Source organism: Myotis nattereri (assembly GCF_964212035.1).
Source record: "Myotis nattereri genome assembly, chromosome: 3".
Taxonomy (NCBI): Eukaryota; Metazoa; Chordata; class Mammalia; order Chiroptera; family Vespertilionidae; genus Myotis; species Myotis nattereri.
Window position 1 is genome coordinate 196399691 of NC_138077.1, and position 15484 is coordinate 196415174.

At 55.4% G+C, this 15484-nt stretch overlaps 1 long non-coding RNA gene across 1 annotated transcript; it reads left to right on the forward strand.

The window, feature by feature from the left end:
- The first annotated feature begins 1333 nt into the window (after window positions 1–1333).
- Window positions 1334–8735, forward strand: LOC308514933. Its single transcript, XR_013995629.1, has 2 exons — window positions 1334–1548; window positions 6826–8735. It is a non-coding gene; the product is annotated as an uncharacterized lncRNA (long non-coding RNA).
- Window positions 8736–15484: the final 6749 nt, after the last annotated feature.

Sequence of the window (15484 nt, forward strand, 5' to 3'; positions counted from 1 at the left end):
TGTTTTTAAAAATTTTCATTACCAAGAGAGAGTTGGGGTGGGGCCACCACCATAGTCCCTATGTGTCTCTGTGTGTGCCTCTGCCTGTGAGCATGTGTGTGTGTCTGTTGTCTGTGGAAGTCGGGCGATCCATAAAGGACTCCTCCTTTCTGTATCTCTTGCCAGCTCCCGGGCACTGGGACTGGAGAAAGACAAAGGTCTTGGCCTGGCAGGTGGACACTCAAGCTGGAGTTAGGGCTGGATGGTGCTGCTTTGCCTGGGGCCTGGAGTGATCTAACAGCAGCTACAATGGAAAAGCATATCAGTGTGGAGGGTCCTTGGGAGAACTGAGTCTGGGGACTGGCCTGCAAAGGAGCTGCTCTTGGCTGCCTAACCCACACGGAGAAGCAGGACGTGGCTTGGAGAACTTCTGATAGGACCCTACCCTTCTCCCCGGGCCTGAAGAGTGTCCCCCTGCCCAACCCTTCTCGAAATCTATGTGCCAGCCTTGTCCTGGACCGTGCTGGACGGATGGGGTGTTTGGGGGAGTCTCTTCTCTGCCCCATGAGCTCTGCTGTTGCCCTACCCGCGGACGACAGCAGAGGGGGCCCTCGGCCTTGGGATGGAGGTCGGGGCTGGCAGGGCTAGAGGCCGAGCTGGGGGTGGGGCGAGGTGTGGGATTTTAGCCGAAGGGATGGGAAGCAGGGACCGGGGTTGGGTGCGGGGTGGGACAGGGAGAAGGGACCGGTGAACCTGCAGACGGGTCGAAGCTCCTTTGGGAGCTTTCTGGCCCGAGCGGCTGGTGAGCGCCACAGCTTCTGTGCCATATGCAAATGACACAAATTACTATGCAACCTACAGCTCTATTCCGAGCCGGCAATTTGGGTCATTTTCCTACCGCGGTTGAAGGAGGAGGACTTGGAGCGGGAGACGGCTGCGCACCCCCTCCCCCAGGTGCAGCGTTTGCTGCCTTCCCGGGGCGCTCCGGGAAGAGCAAGCTCTGCACTCGGCGCTGGGGCTTCCGTTCAGCTTTCACCGCTGTGAGGAGGGGGCTGTAGGCGGACCCCGAATGCTGCGGCCTGCTTCGAGGCGGGGGGCTGGTCAACCTGACGTCCACCCACCTGTGGCCCTAGGCCAGCGGTCGCCAACCTTTCGGACCTCACGGACCACCGGTTGGCGACCGCTGTGCGGCTAGTCCATGGCCCCTGGCCTCTCTCTCTGGCAGAGGAGGCCCGGACAGCGCGTTAGGCGAGCTGTTGCTAGGGGGCGAGGCCGGCGGTTGCTAGGCTCGGTGAGATGTTGCTAAGCAACGCTGGGCGGGGCTCACGTTGCTAGGCCAGAGTAGGAGTCGCCTGGGACTTGAAGGGCTACCAAGCTCCCCTCGGTTCTAGCGGAAGGCGCCCCACGATGCCGCTCTCCCGGCGGCTTCTCGGGCTTCCGCACCGGCTGGACGCCGGCTCTGCGGGTCCTTCCGGTTCACACCCTCCGCGACTCCGTGATCCTCCGGGCCCCGCAGCGAGGAACCCTGGGTCTTTGTGCACGTGTCTTTGCGATTGCTTCTGCCACGAGGTGTGTGTGGGGGCGCTTTTGGGTTTCCATAGAAACTTCTGTGTCATCTCATTGCTTCCCAAGGTTTGAGCAGTTGCTTGTGCAAATTTACATCTATCTGCATGTCATTAACATGGAGGCGGGGCCGGAACTTGTTTGGGCACCTGTCCATGGACAGTGGACAGGTCCCCTTTGCTGCTGATCCTGCTTGATGGGCACGAGGACTGCGCACGCGTAGGCGGTTTTAAAAGTTTTTATTTTTTTTAATTTATTTTATGTTATTATTCTTAATCCTCACCCGAGGATAATTTTTTTCCCCATTGCTTTTTAGAGAGTAGAAGGGAGGGAGGGAGGAAAGGAGGGAGGGAGGGAGGGGGAGAGAGACACACACACATTGGTTGCCTCCCGCAGGCAGTCCGACTGGAAAGGAACTAACTGGCAACAGAGGTACATGTCCTTGACAGGGAATCAAACCCTCCACCCTTCAGTGCGCAGGCTCACGCTCTAACCACTGAGCCACCGCCAGGCACATGCGCATTTTTCTTACTAATGTTCCCAGATTTGGGTCAAGTGGGTAAAACGTAATAGTGATCACCGATTCCAGCCCTGGTCACTTTATTGAGCCATTAGGATGAATCCACCGCGGTATCACTGACTAAAGACATGCAGGCAACGGTTGGAATCCCAATTCTGCCCTTTCCTGGCTGTGTGGCCTTGGGCAAGTTTAGTTTCCCTCTCGCCAGCTCCGTTGCTTTCTCTGTAAGAGGGATACGAATCCCTGACTCATCAGGTTATGTGAGGATTCCGTGAGATGCCACCTCTGCATACACTTACTGCTGCTTCTGACACACAGTAGGCATTTAATGGTAGTTCCCTTCATCTCTCCATAGAGCCCAGCTTCTCTCAGGGCCCAACCAAAGCAAATCAGCTTCCTTTGCAGCTCAAGACATGACAACTAACATTGGGATAAACTTTCAGATGTCAGGGCAGACAGGATTCGAGGCACAGGATGTGGACCATGTTGGTTTGCTTGTTTGTCCTTCTTGGAGGCTGGTGAGGCATGGACCCCCCCGCCCCCCATCTCATCACCACCACCACCACCACACGTGAACACATTTAACATACTTGTCTCTCTCGGGTCAACTGTTTCCAGAAACCTTGCATTCCTGTTTCAAAGGTGCTGGAGCTTGAGGCAGCTGCAGCAGCGGCAGCTGAGGCTGAGAGGCTTAAAGACCAAAACTGAGCCAGCCGGCGTGGCTCAGTGGTTGAGCGTTGACCTATGAACCAGGAGGTCAAGATTCGATTCCTGGTCAGGCACATGCCCGGATTGCAGGCTTGATCCCCAGTGTGGGGTGGCAGGAAGCAACTGATCAATGTTTCTCTCTCATCGATGTTTCTCTCTCTCTCTCCCTTTCTATCTGAAATCAATAAAAATATATATATAGTTTTTAAAACACCGAAACTAAGAAGGTGGTGACCGAGAAAATCCCCTCCAGGTCTGAGATGTCTGGGGAGGTTGGGGGCAGAAGCTTTGCTTGGATACTCACGTATCTGAGCCCTGGCCAGAGAGGATCGGGGGCCCTGGAGTCACTCCCCTGTCCTGTCTGGGCCTCGGTGTCCCATTGTGGACAATTGGGATTCCTCTGCTGTGACTTGGGTAGGGGACGGCAGAGGCCGCTCAGCAGGGAGACCCTCCCGGGCTGCAGCTGTGTGGCAGTGCACAGGGAGGCTGGGGCGGTGAAAGCAGAGGCTGAGAGGGACCCCTGAGGGTGGCTGGGATGAGCAGCGGATCTCCTCCGGGAAGTTCTTATTCTTATTTGGACTCAGATGGTTCCAGCTGGCCTCTGGAAAAGCTGGGAAGTCCTCCCGGGTCTAACTGCGCCTCCCTGCTCCGGCAGAAGGTCCTTCAGCTTGCCCTCCTTTCTCCCAGTGTCTCTGCTACCTTGACAGCCTTGACTGCCGGGATCAGAGGGGAGGCAGGAGAAGTGCTGGTTGCTTAGTTCTCAGTTACGTTCCGATAATGAAAAGAAATGAGGTTGGCTCCTATCCCGGGTAGAAGAAGGTTGTTGGTGATGAGAGGAAGTGTAGGAGCTGGATTCTGATTGGTCGGTTGGCTTTCTGGAGGAGGGGGCCACACCTTGCAGATGTCACTCATTGTCCTACGCTGGTCCACCTGCCAGTGGATGGCGATGGGCCAGCTCCTTCTCTGGTAGCAACCTGTGCTCATAGGTAAGGGTTCCAGGGACAGGCTGAGAGCCTGGCAGTGCCCGGGGCTGGCCTGCTTGTGTCCCACTCTGGGGGCCAATTAAGTCTCCATCCCTAGTGGCGCCGATTAACAGTTAATAAGGCAGTGAACACCTGCAGCTATAGAGGCGAATTAAGAGCAACAGTCGGCATAGTACACAACCCGATAAGTGAGCAATTAACAACCGGAGAAAGATTAATAGAAGCAATTACGTCCTACTCGGAGCTCTGTAAATACGACTGTCAATGGCTGAGGGAATTGGTGCTGTCCCACCTGGCCTCACCCCAGGCCACAGCCTCTGCCGGGAGGGGAGCCTGCCCAGCTAGATGACTTCTGGGCCACAGAGCCATGAACACATGAGAAATCCCCAGGGCCTCATTACTGGCCAGGAAGGAGCTTCTGAGCAGGGACACACAGACAGAGACACTGGGATTCACATGGAGACACCCACCCACACGCAGACACAGAAGGGACCAGATTCAGGCAGGGACTCCCCATCTAGCGCTCACAGGCACAGGCGCCTTCTCCCAGGCAGGAGCCGCTCACCAAAACCAGAACTGACCTTTCAGAGGGCCAGGCCCTCACCCGCTCTCTGCCTCCACTATCTACTGAAAGCAAACAGATCCCAGGAGCCCCGACGCCAAAACATCTGGCCAGCCTTCTTTCTGTTTGACTTTTATTCATTCACTCTTCGTTATTCATCATTCATTCATTCAACCACCAATAAGAACATTAAACAAATCATGACACTCAGTTCAACAACCTGGCTGCCCTCTTGCCATCCTGGCATCCTGACGTGGGGCACAGTAGCTGGGGAAGGAGGTAGGGGAGCCTGGGCTGTTCGGCAGGAGAGGGAGGGAGCGGAGGGTGGGTCCCCATTCCCTACCTTTTCCTCAGTCTCTAAAGCCAAAGGCAAGGTGCTTCTTCTGCAGCAGGAGGGGAAGAGCCGAAGCCCAGAATAATAGGCAATAATAGCAACTCTTACTCTGAGCTTAACATGAACGAACTCAGTTCATCCTCATAACAGCTCCACGAGGCAGCTACTATTATTAAGCCTACTTGGGGGCACAGGGAGGTTAAGTAACTTGCCCAAGGTCACAGCTTGTCAGAGCCAACCCAAATGTTTGAAGAGCCTAGGGCAGGAATACAAAAGGGGCTCCTAGCCCTCCACCTCCACCCCCCACCGCAACCCCTCCCCCACCCCTTCCGTTCTTCCATCCCTGGGCTCCAGGGGGCTGCGTGAGGGGCCTGGATGCAGGCCTGTGGATGCCCCAACGCTGGAGTTCCTGCTTGGTCCACACCAGGCATATGGCCACCCTTCTACCATCTTAGAGCTTCAGGACAAAGGACGGGGAAAGAGGCCCCCCAGGCCCTGGCCGCTGGCTCGGGCTGTCTGTGCAGGGACATCCAGGGCCTGGGTTGGGGGCTGGTCCGGAAAGGGGCTGGAGCTCCAGGTGGGCACAAGCCCGTGCGCCCGTGGACCTTCAGATTCACCCCGTGCAGTAGAGAGCCAAAGGGGTGTCATCTAAAGCGGGGGTCCGTGCCAGGTTCCTGGGCTGCCCGGGTCTGAGAGTACTAGAGCTGGTAAGTGGCAGATCCAGGATATGACCCCAGACCCTCTGGCTGGAGTCGGCTCTTAACCAGACTAGCGGGTTGCTAAGTTTTACTTCCCCACCCCCACTCCCCACTCTGCCTTTAACACACCCCATCCTTGGCAATGCTCTTCCCCCAGCTCCAGCAGGGTGCCAGGGCCTCTCCAGGGTGACCTGATTCTCAGTCTTGTCACCCCTCCTACCCCATTCCCACTGACATCCCACCCCTGCTGCACCAGGGATCAGGGGGAAGTGGAGGCTCCTTGGATTGAACGGGGGACCACAGCCGTCTACACACCCAGCTCCCTGCCTCCGTTTCCCTTCCCCGGGATTCCCGCTGGTTGGTCTCCAGAGGCTTTGTCACACAATTACCCAGGCTAGGAATTTTGATCTCCGGTGCCAGCCAGGCCCTTCTTATGCAAATATAGGCAAATGAGATGCAAACAGAGCAGTCCCAGATTAACCGAGAAATCCCCAGCAGCTGGAGGAGTCACCAGAGTCAGCTCACTGGAGCTTCCTGGAACCCTTCTCATCCAGCCTCTGTCCCCTGGGATCTGTCTAGTCCTTCCCCGTCCTTCCCACCACTCTCCTGCCCGCCCTCCCCCCCCAGCAGAGCTATCTGCTCAGACATGAGGGTCTGGACAAGGGGGGACACCAAGGCCCAGGCCCTCCTCCAACCTTCTAGCTTGAGATTTCTGCCCTCAACCTCACTTTTAAAAATATATATATATTTTATTGGTTTTTTACAGAGAGGAAGGGAGAGGGATAGAGAGTTAGAAACATCGATGAGAGAGAAACATCCATCAGCTGCCTCCTGCACACCCCCTACTGGGGATGTGCCTGCAACCAAGGTACATGCCCTTGACTGGAATCGAACCTGGGACCCTTCAGTCCGCAGGCTGACGCTCCATCCACTGAGCCAAACCAGCTAGGGCCTCAACCTCACTTTTAAGAGATCCAGACCAGGGTGGAGGTTCCGGGTGGGGGTGGTGAGTGGGGCTGGGAGAGAGGGAGAATCTGTTTGTGGAAAGGGAATTCACACAAGCACACATGTACTCACAGGCATAAGAATTGTGATGGGGAGAGTCTCCCCTAAGATGCACACACATACACTCATTCAGACACAAGCCTCACACACACCACCACACAAATCTGGAAAAGCCCCGCTCCCTCCTTCCCCCAATACATCATCCATTGAGCCACAGATGTCCACATGAAGGGTGGGATGTCCTGCTGGTAGAAGGACTCCTTTGGGTAAAGCTTACTCATTCTGAGTCTCAGCACAGGTATCACCTCCACCAGGAAGCCTTCCCTGACTGCCCCTAGGCTGGGTTAGGAGCTTCTGTGTTCTCAAGACATCCTGGGATCCCTCCCCTCCCCCACCAACACACACACACACACACACACACACACACACACACTGCATGCATTTCTAATGACTTTCCCCCTCCAAAATTGTAGAAAATTTAGAAGAAGTAGAAGATCCTGCCCAGGACATGACTCTGAGGAAGACGGCTGGGGCCTGTGGAAGAAGCCTGGACATGGACTGTGCCCACCAGAACCCCTTGGGGCAGGGGTTGAAGCTGGTGTCTTTGCCCTCAGGTACTGCCTGGGGGAGTCTGGCCCACTCAACCAACCCAGGCCCAACTTCTAAAGATAAGAGAAGAGAATCTAGGCCCCTAGTTGATTCTGCAGAAGCCTGTTGCCTTGGCAACCCCTTCTCAGAGGCCTCCCTCCCGGCTGGCTGCCCCGTTTGGCTGCTGGTCCCTGTGCCAGTTCCTTAGGCTGGCCCCTCTGCCAGCCCTCGGTCGGTCCTGTCCTCCTGGGTGTGGGGCTGGGGGTGGAGCGCTGGGCGGGCCTTGGGGGACCCAGCCGAGCACAATGGCCTGAGTGTGAGACCTGTGTGGGGCTAACTGGGCTGGAGGCTGCCTGCCTGCGTCCGTGTGTGACAGGGCCTGTGTCTGACGGCCTGCACCAGGCCATGTCTGTGTGCATCTCTGCCTGTGCCTGGTGCTCAGCATCTCCGTGGGTGACTTGCTCGCTCTCTGTGGATCCAGGTCCATGTGTGAGTGTGTATCTAAGCCCTGAGGGAAGACCTAGCTGTGGCCGTTCTATGTCTGCCCATGTGCCCCCCCCCCCCAGGGGGCTTCCCCCTAGCCCTGCCCACTCCCCCTTCCTGGAACAGGCTGGGAGGACAGGGGAGCCCAGGGTGAGCCAGAGGTCAGCTTCTGGCTGGGCCAAGGTCAGCTTCTTCCAGGGTCTGCAGTCAATGTCACATAAGCCCCAAATGTGCCTCTTTGGAGGAAATGGGGAAGGGGGGAGGGGGGCGAGGAGGGAATGCTCTCCTGAACCTGTGCAATCTAAATCTCTCAGTTTGTGCATGTGTATGCATTTGCTGTAGTCGCTGTCAGAGGTGGGCCTTCCCTCCCCCACCCAGCCTCCCTTCTCCCATTAATCACCAAGTGCTGTCAAATCTGACAATCACTGCTGCAGCTGGCCCCCCTCTGCTCCTCTGCCACTACTGCTCAGCCCAGGCCAACCCCCTCTCTCCCCCAGAAGATGCAGCAGCCCCCTAGCTGCTCTCCCCTGGATTCTGGGCTCCACTTCTTGCCTCACGTCATCTCCTGTGCCCCTATCCCCTCTCCATTCTGTGGCCAGAATGAGCTTTCTAAAACATAACCTGGATCTTGTGACATCCCCTGCTCAGGACCATTGATGCTGAACTTTGTGCTCAGGGCAAAGCACCAGGTCCTCAACCCAGCCTTCCTGTCCGCTTTGCTCACCACCTGGGTTTACCTGTTGCCCTTTCATCCAGCCCCACGAGCTGCTAAGGGTTTCCAGAAGGGGTCAGAATCCCTCCTTCCTTTGCGCCTTTACACATACTGTTTCCTGGCCTATACCCAACCCTCCTTTGGGTAAATCTTACTCACTCTGAGTCTGAGCCCAGATATCATCTCCACCAGGAAGCCTTCCCTGATTGCCCCCAGGCTGGGTTAGGAGCTTCTATTCTCAAGATATCCTGGGATCCCTCCCAACACCCTTCCCCCCCACACGCGTGCTTGCGCACGCGCGCGTGCACACACACACGTGCGCACACACACTGCATGCATTTCTAATGACTCTACGCCCCAAAATTTGTAGAACATTTAGAAGAAACAGAAAAGTATTATTTGAAACAAAAAGATCACCCATAATCCCTCAGATGACCTTTCAGTTTATGCCCTCTAGACTTTCTTTAAATGAATTGATTAAATATTTTCTTTATACAATTAAATACATCCTACATGTATACTTCGGTTTTTTGCTTTGTTTCACTTGTCATTATACAGTGAGCATTTCCCCAAGTTATAAAAAATTCTTCAAGGACATGACTTCTAATGGTTGCATAATATTCTTATATATGGATATATCATAATTTATTTAACCAACCCTGTATTGCTGGACATTTATGTTGGTTGTGATTTTCCACAGTCATAAATAATGGCAATAAACATCCTTATGCATGGTTCTTTTCCCACATCTTTGGTTATTTCTTGGATTGAACGCCTAAAAGTAGATTAACAGAACCCAGGGGTCAATCTGTTTTCCAAAGCTCTTGACACCGTGGCCCCGTGGCCTCCCAGAAAAGTGATTTTAATTTACCCGTCCATCAGTTGGAGCCGGAGAGAGCCCCGGATTTCAGTCCTCACCAACACTGGTGCTGTCTTTTACAGAAAAACAACTGTTTTCAGTTCAGTAGGCAAACCCACATCAGATTGTAGCTTTAATTGCATGTCTTTGATTACTGGTCAGGATAAACCTTTTGTATCTCCTCGCTGGTGTCATGTACGGATCACACTGAGCTGTAATTATATTTTCACACCCTGCCTCTCGCCCCAACCTCAGCTCTGGGGGGCAGAGCCTGTCTGGGTCCAGTTCTCTGTATCGGGAGCAGAGACAGAGGACCTGTTCCCAGAGGACAGCGTGGATTGAAGGGAAGACTCTGTATTCGGCCTGAGCTTTGACCTTGGGCAGGCCTGGGGTCAAGCTGAGCTCTGAGACTTGAACTCGTGAAAATCACTTCACCTCTCTGGGCATCAGTGTCCTCGTACAGTAAGTGTGTTTGAGTGAGGGTTAAACACAACGGAGAGCGGGGAGAGGGGTGTAAAGGGCTGTGAGCTGCTCACACGCAGGGAGCTGGCTTTGCCGAGGCAGGAAAGGGTGTGTAGGAATGGCCTATCCCCTCCCAGAGACAAGATGGTGCCCAGGCCTCTTGGTCTAGAGGTGGGCAGGCAGCTCAGAGTACAGGGTATGGACCAGTGGACCATGTAGCAGTGGACAGGCCCGAGTTCAAGTTCAGCTGAGACAAGGGGGTTTGTGTCCTGTGTCAGTCTGAGAAAGGAGCTGCTGGCTCTGTTCATATCTGCCAGAGTTTGTGTGTTGTGGGCGGCACCTACGTCATTGTCTGGTACGGTTTCATCAGCATCAGTGGTGCCCGCTGACCAGAGAGGGAGAGCGCCTTCGCCGGGTGGCACAGCATCTCTTCCTGAGATTGGCCCTCTGCCACGGAGCCTCTTGGAGACAAACCCTGGCTGGGGTGCCCTCTCCCATTCTGGCTCAGGACATGTTCCAAGACAGACACGCACAATTTCTCTGCACATTACCAGCCTAATGATATTGTCATTTGGAGTCTGGAAATGAGGAGGAATCGGCTTTTCTTGGTAATTAACGTGAGTGATGGGCCTTAAGACGGAGTGGCAGCCGCCTAAGTGAGAATCAGACTCCCAGGAAAGTCAGCCGGGTCACCCCCGTGCCTTTGGGAAGGTGTGTGTTCCATCCCTGGCCTCTGCTTGGTCTCCCCTGGATAGGCCGGGCCCACCGCCCTTCCCATCGGCCATTCCTTTAGGCCCTAAAGTTTAGGTTGTACTTTAGGGGCTGAGCCCTGATGGCCAGGAGGTTCCTCCTTAAGTCTGTCCATAGTCCTTCATGTTGCAGTTCAATTTGCTGTGCCATTGCCCTCATGAGAGCTGCCTTTACTTTTAGGGGAGCCTGAGCTGAGTAGGGGTTTTGAACAATCTCATTTTTTGAAAGGAGAGATGGAAATACCTGTTGGAGTGGGTTGAAGTGAGGTACTGCAGGCTTGGTGAGGGTGTCCAGGAAAAGCCCGGGAGGGTGGGGCAAGGCTTGGCCCCGATGGGCAGGGAGCTGCAGACCGACCCGGCTTCCTTCCTTCTTCTTTTTTTTTTTAATCTTTAAATTCTTTATTAGTTAAGGAATTACAAATGTGTCATCATCCCCCCCATTAACCCCCACCCTCCCCCCACCCCACCCCACTCATGCTCTCATCCCCCTGTTGTCCATGTCCATTGCCAGCTTCCTTTCTGAGTGAAGCATTCACCAGATTTATGACTGTTTCTCTGGGTCCCTGCCTCAGTTTCCCCACCATCCTCAGGGGAAACTGTTTTCATTCCATCCCTTTTTCTTCTTTCTCCATCCACTTCGATGCTGGAAGGGGAGACAGAGCAATCAGCTCCAGGCCCTGCCCACAAGCAGCTCTGCGCCCAGTGGGACGGGTGGACGCTGATACCAACAGCTCCGGTACGGAGTGAACAGTCCTACAGAAGACGGAGGTGACAAAGGGAGCCCGAGGAGAGAAGGATGGGTGCTTCCTGGGGGAACTGGGAGGCAGAGGAGGGGCCTGGAAGGTTGCATTTGGTAAGGGGGGTTGGGGGAGCGATCCAGGCAGAGGAAACAGCATGGTCAGAGGCTGAGAGGAGAGACAGAGCATGGCACGGTGAGGCCAGATGGTAAAAGACAGTGAATGCTGAGGCAGGGAGTCCAAAGTACTGGGGAGCCATCGAGGGTTGAAGCAGAGGAGGAATATAGTTGGGTTTGTTCTTTAGGGTGATCACGTGGGGAAAATATGGACAGAGGATGGGGGCAGGGCTGGCAGCTACTGTTAGGGTCTCTGTGGTCCTGAACAGAGCAGTGGGTTCCAGAGGTGTTCAGAGCGGAGACCAGATGGGACCCCAAGGCAGCCGTAGGTGGGATAGGTGGTTGCTGGTGATCCCAGGCCAGGAGCCCAGGATGAGTTTCGGCCTAGTCTCTCCCACGCACCCTGAGTGCCCAGCGCCCCTGAGGCCTCCAGGAGAATGTTTAAATTCCCTAGAATGACAATCCCAGTCTGGCCCTACCTAGCTCTCCTGCCTCAGTGCACCCGCCACTATCCTGTTCTCCCTGCACCATCCTGTGCTCCCCCCACCATCCTGTGCTCCCCCCACCATCCTGTGCTCCCCCCACCATCCTGTGCTCCCCCCACCATCCTGTGCTCTGGCCCAACTGGTTTCTCCATTGGCTGTGAGCTCACTTGACCCATTCCAGCATCCAAGCTTTTGTTCGCATTCATTACTGTCCCCCTTCGTCTTCCCTCCTTCCTGCCTCCCCAGATCTTCTGTACTTTCTCAGTGAAGCCAGCCCTGATGGCCTTAGCTCCTCCTTGTCCCCTCAACCCACCTCCCCTCCCTTTCCTCTCTACCCTTCCCTTAGCAAAGGCCCGGGCAGACCATGCCATCAGCATAATCAGTGGCTTAACGATCCTTAAAGGGGAAGTGCAGGCTTTGGCCCAGGTCAGGCTGGAAGCTGCTCCTGGCTCCTGTCCGTCAGGAGCTCTGATAGGGCCAGGCCTGGTGGACAAGCCGCGTCTGCAGCTATCTCACTTTGGCTAAAGGAGCTGTAGTTATTGCTCCAAATGAGGCACCAATTTGCCGATGTAATTGCTTGCCAATTGACCTGAAATCCTAATGTAATGAGTTGGGCCCCTTATCGGAGAGCCTGGGGAGCCAGGGGTGGTAGGGAGCCCGAGAGAGGAGGCGCTGAGCTGTCTGTCGTCAGGCCTGAAACCAGGTGTGATAGAAACGGCAGGCTCGCACCGCTGAAGGCCAGCCCTTGCCTTCTATCGTAGAGAAGGGGAAACTGAGGACAGGGAGAGGGAGGAAGCCCTGGGCGCTGGTGGCAGAGCTGGGCCAGACATCCAAGTCACCTGTCTCCAGAGATCACAGCTGTGGTCTGGCTGTGGGGCAGGTTGGCATGGCCCAGGGCTGTCTGTCCGCTGTTTCCAAATAAAAGAGCCCCTCTGGGGGGAGGCAGGCAAAGTGGGACAGCCGTGGGGACCAGCCCACCTCTGAGTAGGAAGTACAGTGAGTAGAGGGCCTGGGAGGGTGTCAAAGGGATTACGCTGGAGGTGCAATGGGTCAGGCAAGAGGCTCTGAGCCTTTCCCTGGGGAATGACTTGGGTGTTGAGAGGGAAGATGGGAGACTAAAACGCCCAGTTTTCTCCCTCCTCATCCACAGGCAGATACCTACAAGCCCTCCCCCAGGCTTTATGCCTCTCTGTCTCTCTGGAAAGGGTCAGGCAAAGGGGCTAAGCCGGCTCATCCCAGCCTGTGCGAGCTGATTGTTGAGTGTTTAGGAATTTACCAGCCAGTGGACTTCACCGGGGTAGTTTAAGTGGGCCATTGTGAGAGGATTTACACCCTGGAAATCGGCAAATGCCACAAATAAGGCCACAAATAAGGCTACTGCTCCCCACTCCCCACTAAAGCCAGTTGTGGAGCCGTTCTCAGCACACCCAGAGACCCTCTGAACTGTGATGGAACTTGTGAGCGCTGGAAAGTCCTCTTTAGATGTTGCCTCTCCAACTCCTAAGACCAGGGGGACTGAAGCTCAGAGGCCACTAGGAAGTCGGCGGCCCTCCAGACTCTCAGTCCGGGCCCCCACTCCCCAGGACGGAGAACAGCAGAGGGCCCACGGAGTGGCCTGAGGACTCCGCCTCAAGCTGGAGGAAGGAAGCACTGAAGGTGGACCGGGTGGCCCTGATGACCAGGATGGGGGCCGAGGGAGCCACGCAGAAAGGGGCTCCTGTCAACCACCTCGCCGGTTCCCCTGGCTCTCTCTCGGGCAGCAGAGCAGTTTGGCAAGTGAGGAGAGGCGGTGGGCCCAGGCAGGATCGGGAGGAGGGCAGCTGGAACCAGGGCCGTTCTGGGGATCCTGTTTGAGCCCCGTGGTCCCCACCCCCTGCTCTCCATCTGCTGCGTCGGTTCCCAGGGTCCCTCCATTCTCTCTAATCCCTATCTTCACCCAGATCTCTCCTGTTTCCCAGTCACCATCCCTGGATGTCCTGAAGGCACCTCAGTGCAGCACGTCCAAAATAGAAATCATTGACTTCCACAAGCCTCTCCCCACCTGAGTAAATGGCACGCTCCCCCTCAGGGCCTTTGCACCTGCAGTTTCTCCTGTTTGGACAGCTCTTCCTCTAAACATCCCTCACCCCCTTCAGGTCTCTGCTGAGATGTCACCTTCTCAGAGACATCGTCCCTGATCCCCTTACCTGACATAGCCCCCTGATCCCCTCACTCCTGCCCCCTTACCTGATGCCATTTTCCTTCTCTGTACTCAGTCATACTAACATTTCATACACTTATGTGTGTGCCTCCCCTCCTCCACTAGAAGCAGCTATGTGGTCAGGTTCTAGGAGTTCCTGGGGGTCCCAGATTAGTAAATATTTGTTGAATGAATGAATGAGTGAGTGAGCCTCTAACCAGAACCCTTCTCTAGTCCTGACTCCTCAAATCAGCCTTCTAGTTGCTCTAGTTGATTCTTTCCTTAAACAAACTTGACCATGATTTTTTTTCCTGTCCCAAACCCTTATCTCTGTTGCTTCCCGAATAAAATCTACCTCTGGTTTAGCTTACAAGGCTCTCAGTGATGTATTTCCAGCCTAACCTCTGGCTTCACATGTCCTCCCCCAGATATCACCACACACACACACACACACACACACACACACACACACACACATGGCCACAGGAACATGCACAGAGCCTGTATGTTCCCATGAGGAGGCAGCTCCCGGCTCTTGCCTGCCTCTGGCTGTGGGATTACATTATGGGAATAACTGGGAACAACTGGATTCGGGGGCTTCCCCCTCCCACCCACTGCTCCAGAGCTTCTGGGACATAGGATGCAGGTGGCCTCTTCCAGGTCCCCAGGGCCCAGCCGGGCCTGACAGCACAGAAGGGACTTCGAGTGACTCAGGCTGCCCCTTCTCACTGAGACTTCTGAGCCTCAGCCCACTTCACACCAAAGGGTCCAAAGCTCAGGGAGGGGGAGGGTGTTCAAGTGAGTGTGAGATGTGCACATGAACTTGCCTCCATCTCTGGATTAGTGTGTGTGTGTGTGTTCGTGTGTGTGCATTTCTGGGTATGCACCAGTAGGCTTGCCCCCAGAGCCCGGGGTCAGGGGCCTGTGACATGTGTTTGGGAATGTGCCAGGTGTGTGTGACATGTGTTCGGGAATGTGCCAGGTGTGTCTGAGTTAGGGATCATGTGTGTATGTGCAAGTTAGGAGTCATCACTGCCCGGGGACCGGGCGGTCCTTCCTGTGCTCTGACTTGAGCCTCCTGTGCAGCCACATAGACACCCAAGCACACACACCCACCAACCCACTTGCACACCCACGCAGGTTCCCAGCCCCACAAAGACTGACTCATCTCTACAAAAACATACCCATGCACATTCACAGATGCCAACACCCGTCCACATGTATGCACAGACACAGAGACACCCCCTCACACCCCTGCGCACGTCCACTCGTGACACAGACAGCGAGCATCCAAACACGTGGACACTTGCAGACACAAGCAGGGCCTGGGACACAACACACCGACACAGGCAAGCTCATGCAGACTCATCCTAAAAACACACACTCGCAGATGCAAACGCTTGCCCACAGGGTGCACGGACACACCCACATGCTCTTGTGGACGTTCACACAGTGACAGACACCCCGAATGCTGGGTTCACTGACGCACTCACAGCCCGCCCAAGGGCCTCCCAGAGGCACAGCCACAGAATAGTCACCAGACACACCACACACGCAGGCGCGCAGGCTCACAGTGGCAGGCTCACTTGGGCCCCAGCTACCTTTGAAATTCAAATCTGCAATCTCTTCAGCTGCTCTGCAGCCCCACCCCCTGTAGCCCGTGGGCCCCAGCACCCTCACCCACCACTACTGGCTCAGGGGACTCGTTATGGTCACCAGGCCCCAGAGAAAATACATTTCAGGGCAGACCTTGGCAGGACGC